The sequence below is a fragment of the Delphinapterus leucas genome, chromosome 13 (assembly GCF_059928025.1).
Source record: "Delphinapterus leucas isolate spDelLeu-1000000601 "Yukka" chromosome 13, BTC_Dleu_Yukka2, whole genome shotgun sequence".
NCBI lineage: Eukaryota > Metazoa > Chordata > Mammalia > Artiodactyla > Monodontidae > Delphinapterus > Delphinapterus leucas.
In genome coordinates this window covers 79,144,350-79,156,066 of record NC_143141.1, presented here as the reverse complement: position 1 = coordinate 79,156,066, position 11,717 = coordinate 79,144,350, and the positions used below count along the sequence as shown (strand labels likewise).

The following is an 11,717-nucleotide window of genomic DNA, read 5'->3' as shown; positions in this document are numbered from 1 at the left end:
GGGTGTAAGCTGGAAATGGATGGCAGCCACCCTACAGACTCTAAATAACATAGGTTAGAGCATCATGGGTGTTGATTTTCATTAATTCATTTTCTCATCTATACATTAATTTCATCCATTCATTCTCTTTCATAAAGCACCTGTGGGTTGGCCCCAGTGCCTTCTGCCTCCTCCGGTAGGACCTGATGCTTTTACTCAGGTCTTCTCTCTAGCACATCTCTAGCACTTACCTTTATGTGGGACCCTTTCCATCAGAGTTTTAAAATGCTTACGTTTCTTTCACTTTAAAAACCCAAAACTTAGACTTTCTTGGAAAAAAAAGACCAAAGAAACAAAACTTCACCCCCTTTCCCTCTATGTCTATTGCCCATCTCTCTTCTCCTCTTTATGGCTGAACTTCTTTTTTTAAGTTTTCTTTTAAAAAATTAATTATTTATTTTGGCTGTGTTGAGTCTTCGTTGCTGCCCGCGGGCTTTCTCTAGTTGAGGTGAGCGGGGGCTACTCTTTGTTGCGGTGCGCGGGCTTCTCATTGTGGTGGCTTCTCTTGTTGCAGAGCACGGGCTCTAGGCACGTGGCCTTCAGTAGTTGTGGCATACGGGCTCAGTAGTTGTGGCTCGTGGGCTCTAGAGCACAGGCTCAGTAGTTGTGGCGCATAGGCTTAGTTGCTCCATGGCATGTGGGATCTTCCTGGACCAGGGATCGAACCCATGCTCCCTGCGTTGGCAGGCGGATTCTTAACTGCTGCACCATGCTGCATGCGGGATCTTACTTCCCCGACCAGGGACTGAACCCGTATCCCCTGCGTTGACAGTGCGGAGTCTTAACCATTGGATGGCCAGGGACATCCCCAAATAATGTTTTGTATTCCTTGGGTCTATCAGACACACAACAATCAGGATGGTCTTTTAAGAACATAAATCTTAGTATTTCATATGCTTTATTTGTCTGCTAGGGTTACCATATCAAAATACCACAGACTGGGGGGCTTAAACAACATAAATTAATTTTTTCACAGTCCTGGAGGCTGCAAGTCCAAGATCAAGGTGTTGGCAGGTTTGGTTCCTAGTGAGGATTTTCTCCTTGACCTGGAGGTGGCTGTCTTCTTGCTGTGCGTCCTCACTTGGCCTTTCCTTGTACAAGCCCATGCTGTCTCCTGGTGTCTCTTCCTCATCTTATATAAGAACACCAATCACGTTGGATTAGGGCCCCACGCATATGACCTCATTTAACCTTAATTACCTACTTAAAGGCCCTATTTCCAAATACAGTCACATTGGGGGGATTCGGGTTTCAGTATATGAATTGGCAGGGGACACAATTCAGTCCAGGACGGGCCAAAATTCTTTATATGGTCTTCAAGGTCCTGCATGATCTCCTGGCTCTTGTTTGTTCTCCTGTCTCATGTGATCAACTCTCCCCTGTCTTCTATTTATTTCTCAGTTCCTCAGACATGCAGGCTTCTTCCCTTTCTAGGGCCTTAGTACACTGTTTCTTCTGCTTGAAATGTTCCTTTTTACCACCCTCCCCCATGCCCTTAGCCTATATAATGCCTACTTATTCCTCAAAAATTAGCTCACATGTCTTACTCAAGGAAGTCTCCCATGACTCCAACACCAGGCCAGGGCCCCCAACTTATATTTCTTCCTCGCATGACTTACTTCTCTTATGACACTTAATACCATTGTAATTAAATCTTTAACTGTATAATTAATTGTTTAATACCTGTCTCCCTTCCATGGGGCGAAAGTTCCAAAATAATTAGGGACTATATCTGTTTTGTCCAGTGCTGTATCCCCAGCACCTAGCATAATGCACCATACACACTGAGACCTTAAAAACAAATTATTTAAATAATTAATTCACAAAGGTTGAAGGTAGATTCTTTATTGGATTTTCAGGTGAAGAGAAATGCCAGAATCATCAATAATTTAAAAACTCTCCCTCAGTGAACCTCTTTCTAGTCAGGAAAGCCAGGGTGGTGAGAATTATACCATCTTGGCCTATTTTGGAAATTACACAGAAGACTGGCTAAAACCTCAACATTAGATTTCTAATCTGCCCATGTTGCTCAATCATGCAAGATCATTTTCGAAGACAGTTGAAGCAATTTGTCCAATGTGATTTTGCAATATCCCATGGCTTGCTCTTCCTTCTAACAAGAGGGAGTGACAACTAGTCCTCTCCTTAAATCTGGACTGGCCCTGTGACTTGCTTTGGCCAGTAGAATTTGGCAGAAGTGATGCTACGTGAGTTTTTGGCCCCACCCACAATAGTCCTTACAGCATCGGCTTCCACGCTCTTGGAATGCTGCCCCAGGACCACCATGCAAAGTGGCTGGGTTAGCCTCTTGGAGGGTGAAAGAGCGAGTGAAGGGGAATCAAGGCAACCCAGTCGACAACCGGCACCAACCTCCAGACATGCAATCAAGAGACTCTTTCTGCTCAGCGAAACTTCCAGATGAAATTAACCACATGAGCAAGCCCAGGAGAAGCCAACAGAGGAACCCACAGAACTGAGAGAATAATAAATCTTTGCTGGGTAGTTTATTACCCAGAAATGGCTGAAAGGAATGTCAGTCCTCCTGACTTCCACCTAATAATTCCATTTCTCCTTCTCTAAACAGTCGTGCCCTCCCTCCGGACTCTCTCACCCTCACACTAGGTATGAATCATCAGAACACTGCAGAATGTCAATATTTCCAACTATAAATCCAAAAGGGAAAACAGACAAGATAAGTGATTCACACTGGGTTCTATATATGTGGGGTCTATATATGAGTCTGGATGTAGGGCGTTGTCAGGACCATATTCTTGGAAAGGGGGCCACAGTCACTCACCTAGGACATGGAGCTCCCCAGGCAGAAACAGGAGGCAGAGTCACGGTGCACACTTCATTTGCCCTTAGCTGCAATTTCGAAACTTGAAATGAAACCCAGGATTTTTGTCATGTGGAAAGCTCCTTCCCATGACACAGGTGGACATCTTAGAAACCCTTCCACGTGAACGCATCAGCCTGTCCGGTTGCAGGCAGCATGGTTTGTATCAGAAAAAACTTGAAATAAACCAAATGCCCAACAACAGGACAACGGGTAAATATTTACACAGTGGAATATTCTACAGGTAAAGTGAATGATCAATAGCTATGTCTCAAAAGACGTATCATTGAGTGAGAAGAGCAAGTTGCCGAAGTTATGTAAAGTATAATACTATTCGTGTAAAAATTTAAAACATGCAAAACTCCACCAACTATTCTTTAGGACACACTCATACGTAGTAAATTTGTAAGTACATCATATCTGAGGGAGGGAGGGTGGGGAACAGGATTGGGGAGGGGTACACAGGAGTTTCATCTGAACTAAAATAATTTGAAATAAACACGGGATATTCAAAGATTGGCAAAGCTGGTGGCAGATATTACTCTCTCTATATTTTTCTTACGTTTGAATCATTATGTGACAAAAAATATAAAGCACCCAGCTCCCACCCTCACCCCCCCCACTTCCTTCTGGTCAGGTACATCTTTCCTACAGTCCAAGGTTTTCAATATTGCTTTGCTGGCAGCCCTTCTGCCACTTGGGATAAAGTAAAAACATAAAGGTGCCAATGACCTGCTTAGTTTTATTTTATGACAATAGAACTTTAAGTCACGGAGAGTTTCAGAGGGAAAGGGAAGTCGCCTCCAGGGAGTGCTGTTTTCCCAGTGTGAGCTCAAGAAATGACTGCGGAGGGAGTGAATGGTTTTGGCAGTACTTCCTGTTCCGACAGCGCTCTGCCAGGCCTGCTGGCCCCTCATTAGCCACGGCAGGCACCTGCTGGCTTTAAAGACAGACACTGCCTGGTTAGAGAAGCTCACGCAGAGGCCTGCTTCTAGAAGGGAGCAGGTGATTCACTGAGGAGGGACAAGGGGATGAGGGGACAATTTGGGAAACCCACTTCAAGGAAGGGAGTGAACAACACAGTATTCACAGCCCAAGAGTTCTGGAGTCACTTCTCTGTGTGACCTGGGCAATTAGAAGACTCTCCGCTGGAGGACCCTGGAAATAGCACCGAGTTTTCAGGCTCCTCTGAGCCAGTGTGGTAGGTGGCTGCTGCCTCCAGCACAGAGTGTTCACCAGATTCTGGTTTCAACATTTACTGGCAGTGTCACCCTAGGCCCTTTACTTAAACTCGCTAATCTCTGTGTCCTTATCTCTGAGCGGTGGAGCTAATCATAGTGTAATGCAAACAAAAGTGGCCGGCTCTCTTCTAGCTCAGTTCTGGGTTGCCTCTAGAAGATGCATAACTCCAGCTCAAAAAAATCTTGAAAAGAAATGTCAATATGTATATAAATCCCCCAAAGAGGTGGCAAAAGGGAGCAATAGTGCAAAACACACAAGAAAAATTCCCTGAAGATCCTCTTTCCCCAGCAGATTCCCCAGAGCCCTGTCCTCTGGTAGCTCCTCTCCCAAATCTCTCTTCTCTCAATCTCCTCTCACACCCACTTCTCTCTGGACCTCTCCTCTGTCCTTCTGGACAAGTTGTTTTCTTCTGGGAGAAGCTCCAGGACCTTTTAAAATGTAAATCAACTTAGCCTTTTGGCTCCTTTCAATTCTCCTCTCCACTAATGATCACAAAGAAGAGTCTGCGGTCCAGTGGGCAAACCCAGAATTGCTCTGGAAAGGGGTGAAGGGGAGATGGCAGCTGGATAAGACTCTCAGTATCAGACACCTTTTGTCTCTGCCACAATCACACCTTGCTCAGGCTTTTTGTGAGAATTAGATGAGGTAATGCATGTCAAGAGCTTAATAGTAACTAACACATAAGTCCTCAAACGGTTACTTATTAATCCTATTATTATAATCACTGTCATTGGTATTATTATTTCTAAGGACTTATTTACTTTGCTTGAATTCCAAGAACTTTAGCCAAAAGTTTAAAAAATCCAATTGTAGTCAAGACGTTGTGGAACGTTCTCCATTGGGGATGAGCCACCACCATCTGCCCTCTCCTACCCGTCACCAGGGACATTGGCTGTAGTTGGTTCATGGAGATGCGAGGGGTCTGCTGGGCCACCCTCTCATGGTTCTGGGGAGCCCACTGAAGGGCTTTGCCTTCCCCTGGTCTCCCCTCGCGTGCTGGCCAGGATGCCAGGGTGCTTTACACCCTCACCATGCTGTATGGACCATCTTGGGCAGCTCAGCATCCATTGGACCTGAGACACCTTGGTGGCAGCACCTCTGCAGAGGGCCTTACCCTGCAGCCATCTGACTGGCCTGGCCGCAGAACCAGCAGGTCTGAAGACCACCCCTGGCTCAGCGTCCTGGCCTTGGGAGTGTCCCTTAAGGAGGGCTTAGGCAAACTGGTGTGCGCTGAGAGGCCGGCTCCCAGGAAGGCAGCCGGGACCTGCAGAAATTATGGGGTTCTGGAACAGCCTGAATACAGGAAAACTTGGTCAGAGAGTAATTTCCAAGAACTGAAGGCTGTTCTGCGACAAGGGAGAGACTCCTGTGTCACCTCAGACCCAGCTTCCAGGAGCCACAAGAGGGCGCTCTCCCTCAGGACAGTCTCAGCATGGGATGCTGTTCCCCCGTCCTGTCCTGCGTGCACGCGTGTTGCTGGGAGGGGTGGGGCAAGGCGAGGCTGGACGACCCTTCACTTAGGAATGACAGCTAAGAGTTTCCAGGTACTTACCACGTGCCAGGTTCTGTTGTAAACACTTGACACGCGACAGCTCACTTAACTCGCAATAGCCCAGTGATGGAGGCAGTGCTAATGCCCCGATGCACAGATGAGAAACTGAGGCAGAGGGAGACGCTGCCCAGACCACACGATGGTCAGCAGAGGCCGGGGAAAGCTGCAACCTGGCTACAGCACACGTTCCATCAACCCATGGCCACCATCCTTCCTCCAACATAAGGTGAGGACAAGCAGTGCTTCTCGGACTTTATGTTCAAACGAATCACCTGGAGATCGTGTTGACCCCTGGATTCTGAGTCTGTAGGGGCCTGGGCTGGGTTGGGGCCTGAGATTCTCTGTTTCCAACAAGCTTCCAAGAAATGCTAATGTTGCTGGTGCCTGACCACACTTTGAGCAGCAAAAGCCTTGAAGCCCACAGAATCCTTCGCAGCTGTAACGATCACGTGTGCCCTCAGGCCCTGTGGGCATCCAGGAGAGCTGGAGCCCTGTCTGGATTGTGGTGGGAGGGAAGAGAGCAGGGCAAGGGCCCTGGGGCATCAGGTCTCCAGAGAGTGGGCTCCCCCTCCTCCTAGACGGACACAGAGCCAGCCTTCCCCTCCCCTCCTCTCATAGCCACAGCAGGTGCCCTGTTTAGGGCATACCTCTCCCAGGAGGGTGGGCATGGGAGGTGAGCCGGCCCCAACACACAGACACATAGACACGCAGATACAGAAGACACACAGGCACAGATAGACACAGACACAGACAGACACTCATACATAGATAGACACACACATAGACACACCACAGACACATACAAACACACAGATACACACAGACACACAGATATAGGCACACATATGCAGACAGACACAGACAGACACAGACACAAATAGACACACAGGCACAGACACACATATACAGATAGACATAGACACATAGATACAGACACACACCCAACCCCTGCTGGGCCTGGCAGGCCAGATCTCTCCAGGGACTAGACAGAGTGCACATGGCAACCTCGCCTGCAGAAGGCCTTTCTCCAAGGCTCCCACTGACCGGGAGAGGAGGTGACAGACTGGGAAGTGACACCTCTCACAGGTCCTGTTGTTTTCCCAAACCTCCCCCTTCCACTCCATCCTTACTCTGCCTGGATGACCAGAGGGGCCTCCTAATCGGAAGCCTGCCTCTCTACTTCCCCTGCTTGGGCTGGCTCCCATATGCAGTTAGCGTGGCCTTATGACACAAAACATAACATGCCACCCACACTTTAAAATCTCTAATGGAATAACATATTTACATTAAAAAAAAAAAACTCAGGGACTTCCCTGGCGGTCCAGTGGTTAAGACTCCATGCTTCCAATGCAGGGGGCATGGGTTCAACCCCTGGTCAGGGTACTATGATCCCACAAGCCACGTGGCACGGCCAAAAAAAAAAAAAAAAAAAATTCAAAGACTTTTTATTGTCCACGGTATAAACTACTTACTTTCCATACAGAAAGGAGTTAGGTCTGACTGCTTATCCTTAAAAAGGCCTGCTCACCAGGCTGGCCCTTGTCTGGCATCTGGGAACAGAGATTTCGAGTCGGGGGGTTCCTACACATTAACTGAGAAGAGTGGCTCCCTGTCCCTAAATTGTCTGTAGAAACAGCCAATACGATTCATGTTGAACCCCTGCTTTCCTTCTAGGAGTCTGGAATTTGGGTACGTGCCAGGCAGAGGGTGCCTCTGGGGTCAGCCCTGTATTAGTCAGAGTTCTCTAGAGAAACAGAACCAATAGGATATATTTATGGAGAGGGGGCAAGCGATTCATTTTAAGGAATTGGCTCATGCAGTTGTGGGGTTGGCACGTTTGAACTCTGTAGGGGAGTCTGGCAGGCTGGAAATTCAAGAGTCGATGTTGAGGCATTTGAGCCCAAATTCTCCGGGCAACAGGCAGGACGTCTACGCTGCAGTCTTTAGGAGGATTCTCCCTTCTTACGGAAATCTCAGTCTTTGTTCTTAAGGCCTTCAACTGTTTGGATGAAGCCCATCTATATTATAGAGAATAATCAGCTTTACTCAAAGTCCACTGATTTATATGCTAATCTCTTCTAAAAAATACCTTCACCAGCAACATCTAGACTGGTGTTTGACCAAACTGGGCATGGTAGCCTGGCCAAGCTGACATAAAAAGTTAACCGGGCTTCCCTGGTGTCGCAGTGGTTGCGAGTCCACCTGCCGCTGCAGGGGACACGGGTTCGTGCTCCGGTCTGGGAAGATCCCACATGCCTCGGAGCGGCTGGGCCCGTGAGCCATGGCCGCTGAGCCTGCGCGTCCGGAGCCTGTGCTCCGCAGCGGGAGGGGCCGCGACTGTGAGAGGCCCGCGTACCGGAAAAAAAAAAAACGAAAAACTAACCATCACAGCTCCCAGTAAAAATCCCCGGCCCTGAGTCTCTAAGGAGCTTCTTTGGTTGGCAGTGTTTTATGCGCGTTGTCATAACTCATTGCTGGGGGAAGTAGGTGTGTCCTGTGTGGTTCCCTGGGAGAGGACTCTGACTGCATACCCTCAAGAACAATTTCCCTTGCACCTGCTGTCCCCTGACTTCGCCTCATGTGCCTTCCCTTTGCTAACCTTGTTTTGCCTCCTGTTGTTCTAATAAATCACAGCTGTGAGTACAGCTACCCACTGAGTCCTGTGAGTCCTCTTAGTGAATCGTCGCCTTGGGGATTCCCGGCCCATCCTCAGATGCTCTTATCTGGGCCTGGCCAGCCTCCTCAGTTCCAGCCTCTGCTTCTCTCCACCGTATACCCCACATTCCCGCCATACTGATCTATCTAGTACCTGAATATGCTATGCTATCTCATGCCTCCATACTCTAGAAGGCCCTTCTTTTCCTTTCTTGGTCTGGCTAACTTGTATGCAGCCATCAAGACAGCCTGTTTGGTTATCCATTCCTGTGGAACAAACCGTCCTGAAACATAGTGGCTTAAGACAGCAACAATGTATTATTTCTTATGATTCTGTGGGTTGACTCAGGCAGTTCTTCTCTTTCCCATGGTGTTGGCTGGAATGTTAAGAAGGGTTGGTGCTGGCCACCGGCTTGTAGTTTAGCTGTGGCTATTGGCCAGGGACCCAATTCTTTTCCATTTGGGTTTCTCCACTTGGCTAATTGAGTTTCCATAAAGCATGGCAGCCGGGTTCCAGGAAGAAGCACTCCAAAAGGGCAAGCCCCAATATGCAAATACTTATCAAGCTGTAGCTTGCATCATTCTTGCTGATGTCCCATTGCCTTAAGCTAGTCACATGGTCAAGCTCAGACTCATCATGGGAAGGGACCCCACAAGGAGATGAATACTGGGGGTGTGTGGTTCATTGAGGGCCACCAAAGTACCAACATAGCTCTTCGTTCAAGCCTTCTCTGGCCCCTCCCCTGTGCCTACCCATTTATAGCACTCACCACACTAGATTGAAATAGTTTAATTGTTATGACTATTGTACTGTATTGCCACTTGTATTTATGGACTGAAGCTGCTCTGAGGGCTGGGACTCTGTCAAATTGCTCCCTGGCACAGAGTATGTCTGCAGAATAAATGATTGAATGAGAGCAGCAACTGTCATTACCTCCTTCATATCTGCCTGGTTCAAGCCCTGTCCCTACCTCAATTTAGACACAGGAAGTTCAACAGCTGTGAGACGCCAACTATGTCAGGTCCTTGAGTGCCTTAAAGCATGGCAGCTAGCCCTATACCGAGGCATACAGGAGGCACCTAACACATGTTAGTGGAATGAAGGGATGAATGAATGAGTGAGTGGATTTCCTAGGCATATCACTGAGATTTCCAAGCTACAAATGCATCAACTTCTTGCTTAAACATACATTGTGACCAAGCTGATCAGAAATCACACAACTCCACTTTCCAGAGATGAAACAGTTCCATGTGAGAATTGTCGAAAAGAGAGATTTTTCAGTGTTCTCCTTTCTGATTGAGGACCCTCATGAAGAACAGTCTTTTTTGCTGAGCCATGTTCCACCATCCTGTGTGGCTGGAGCAGAAGCAGAGGTCCTGGAATGGTGGAGTGAACTGTATCCTTCATAGTCTCCCCACGACTGTGACATCTGCTCCCTAGATTGCCTGGTCCTGAGCAGTGGCTCCTAATAGAGGCTCTGTCTCATGCTATAAATAGTCACAGAGCCATCTTCAGTGATAACACACTGGAGTGTGGAAACCCATTGTGTATTCAACTCCTCCCTATTGCAAAATTCTGACATCATCAGAGAATAAAAGGAGTGAATCATCCCTGTATAAATACTTTGATTAGATCATTTGCTTTCAAGACTAAAAAAAATGGGAAGAGAAAAAATCTTGGTGTTATTGCCCTCTGGACTGACATAAGGGTGTAACATCTCCCACCCTGCTCAATGCTAACCCTGAGGTAGCTGTGAGAATAACTTATTCCTTTTTTTGTTTTTAATAAATTTAGTTATTTATTTTTGGCTGCGTTGGGTCTTCGTTGCTGTGCGTGGGCTTTCTCTAGTTGTGGTGAGTGGAGGCTACTCTTCGTTGCCGTGTGCGGGATTCTCATTGTGGTGGCTTCTCTTGTTGCGGAGCATGGGCTCTAGGTGTGCAGGCTTCAGTAGTTGTGGCACGCAGGCTCGGTAGCTGTGGCTCGCGGGCTCTAGAGCACAGGCTCAATAGTTGTGGCCCACGGGCTTAGCTGCTCCGTGGCATGTGGGACCTTCCCAGACCAGGGCTCGAACCCTCATTGGCAGGCGGATTCTTAACCACTGTGCCACCAGGGAAGTCCGAGAATAACTTATTCTTACTTAAGACTATGTTTCCCTAGTTTCCATCCTTTGGAATATTTCATCTTTTGGACCTCAGTATAAGTAACTCAAATAAAAGAAAGTTTTGAAAAATAAAATTCAAGAAAAAGGATTTTTTGTTTTATAAAATTATTTTTTCAGTTTATGAAAGGATTAACAATATTATTTTCTACAGGTGAGCCCTCTTGATCTGTAAAAAATGAAAGTCATCTAGTCAGGGGCCACAGACTTTTCTGCCTGGCCAAATCCAGCCTGTTCTGTTTGTGCCTTTTTTGGACAGCACAGTAGTTGGTTTTTAAATTCGGAACTTTTATTGCTTAGATAGGGCATGTTCTCTGGTTCCCCACAGTTTCCACCACTGCCATTATGTCTCACACACAGTTAACTGCAGGACCCCTGTGGACATTTGAGTTTCCAACCTGTGAGTTCTCTCTCTCATTTTACAGATGGGGAAACTGAGACCTGGAAAGGTTGATTTGCCCAAGGCTGTACAGCTAGGAACTGGAAGACCTAAAAAGTAAGTTTCCAGGTTCCGGGTACGAGGCTCTCTCTCTTCTGCTTACTACATCTCCCCATCACTTTCCGGTAGCTTTGGGGAAGTTAACAAATCTGTGTGAAATTTCAGCATCTGTCACAGAAACAGCAAGCATTACTGGGGTGGATTTTGTAAGAACACTTATGTAAGGGTGAATTCTTGTGACCTTCCTCTTTCCTTTCTGCCTTCCCATCCCTCAGGGTGAGACAAACCTCACCCCTCAATGTCTTCAGACAAACTCAGGCGTGGAAAGAGGAACATTTTCCTACTTCTCCCTCTCAACAAATGGCTCTGATTGGAACATTTCTTCACATAATACACACAGTAAATGTTTCAGATGGTGCAAATGGGCACCTCTTCTGGAAAAATCCTACTGCTTACCCAAAGCCTTGCTCAGCCGTGGACACCAGTGTGAAGCTGACTCCATCCTTCATTTACATATTAGGGAGGTCTTCTCCCATGGTGCGGGAGGGACAAGACTTCACTACCTGTTAGTCCTAAGCTTACTTATCTTTTGTGTCTTCACCTTCCCATCCACTCTCCTTTCAATCTACATTTACTGAATTGAATTGAGAGAATTGAGGTTGATATGAGAGTTTCAGAAAACAATCTACACCTCCCATTTTTCTACCAGAATCAGACAAGGACGAGATGTTGATTCCCTTTTCTGGAAAGGAAAATAAGACGCGTGCAAAAAGGCCCAAATAGCCTCACCTGTTC

The 11,717-nt window shown here is 47.1% G+C and overlaps 1 long non-coding RNA gene across 1 annotated transcript in view; it reads left to right on the top strand.

The window, feature by feature from the left end:
* Nucleotides 1-9,335: 9,335 nt before the first annotated feature.
* The window catches only part of LOC111175035 (uncharacterized), a 35,355-nt gene continuing 32,973 nt past the window's right edge, over nt 9,336-11,717 (top strand). Inside the window, exons 1-2 of the long non-coding RNA XR_016395512.1 lie at nt 9,336-10,178; nt 10,909-10,979. This is a non-coding gene — a long non-coding RNA (uncharacterized LOC111175035). The remainder of the gene's footprint in view (nt 10,179-10,908; nt 10,980-11,717) is intronic.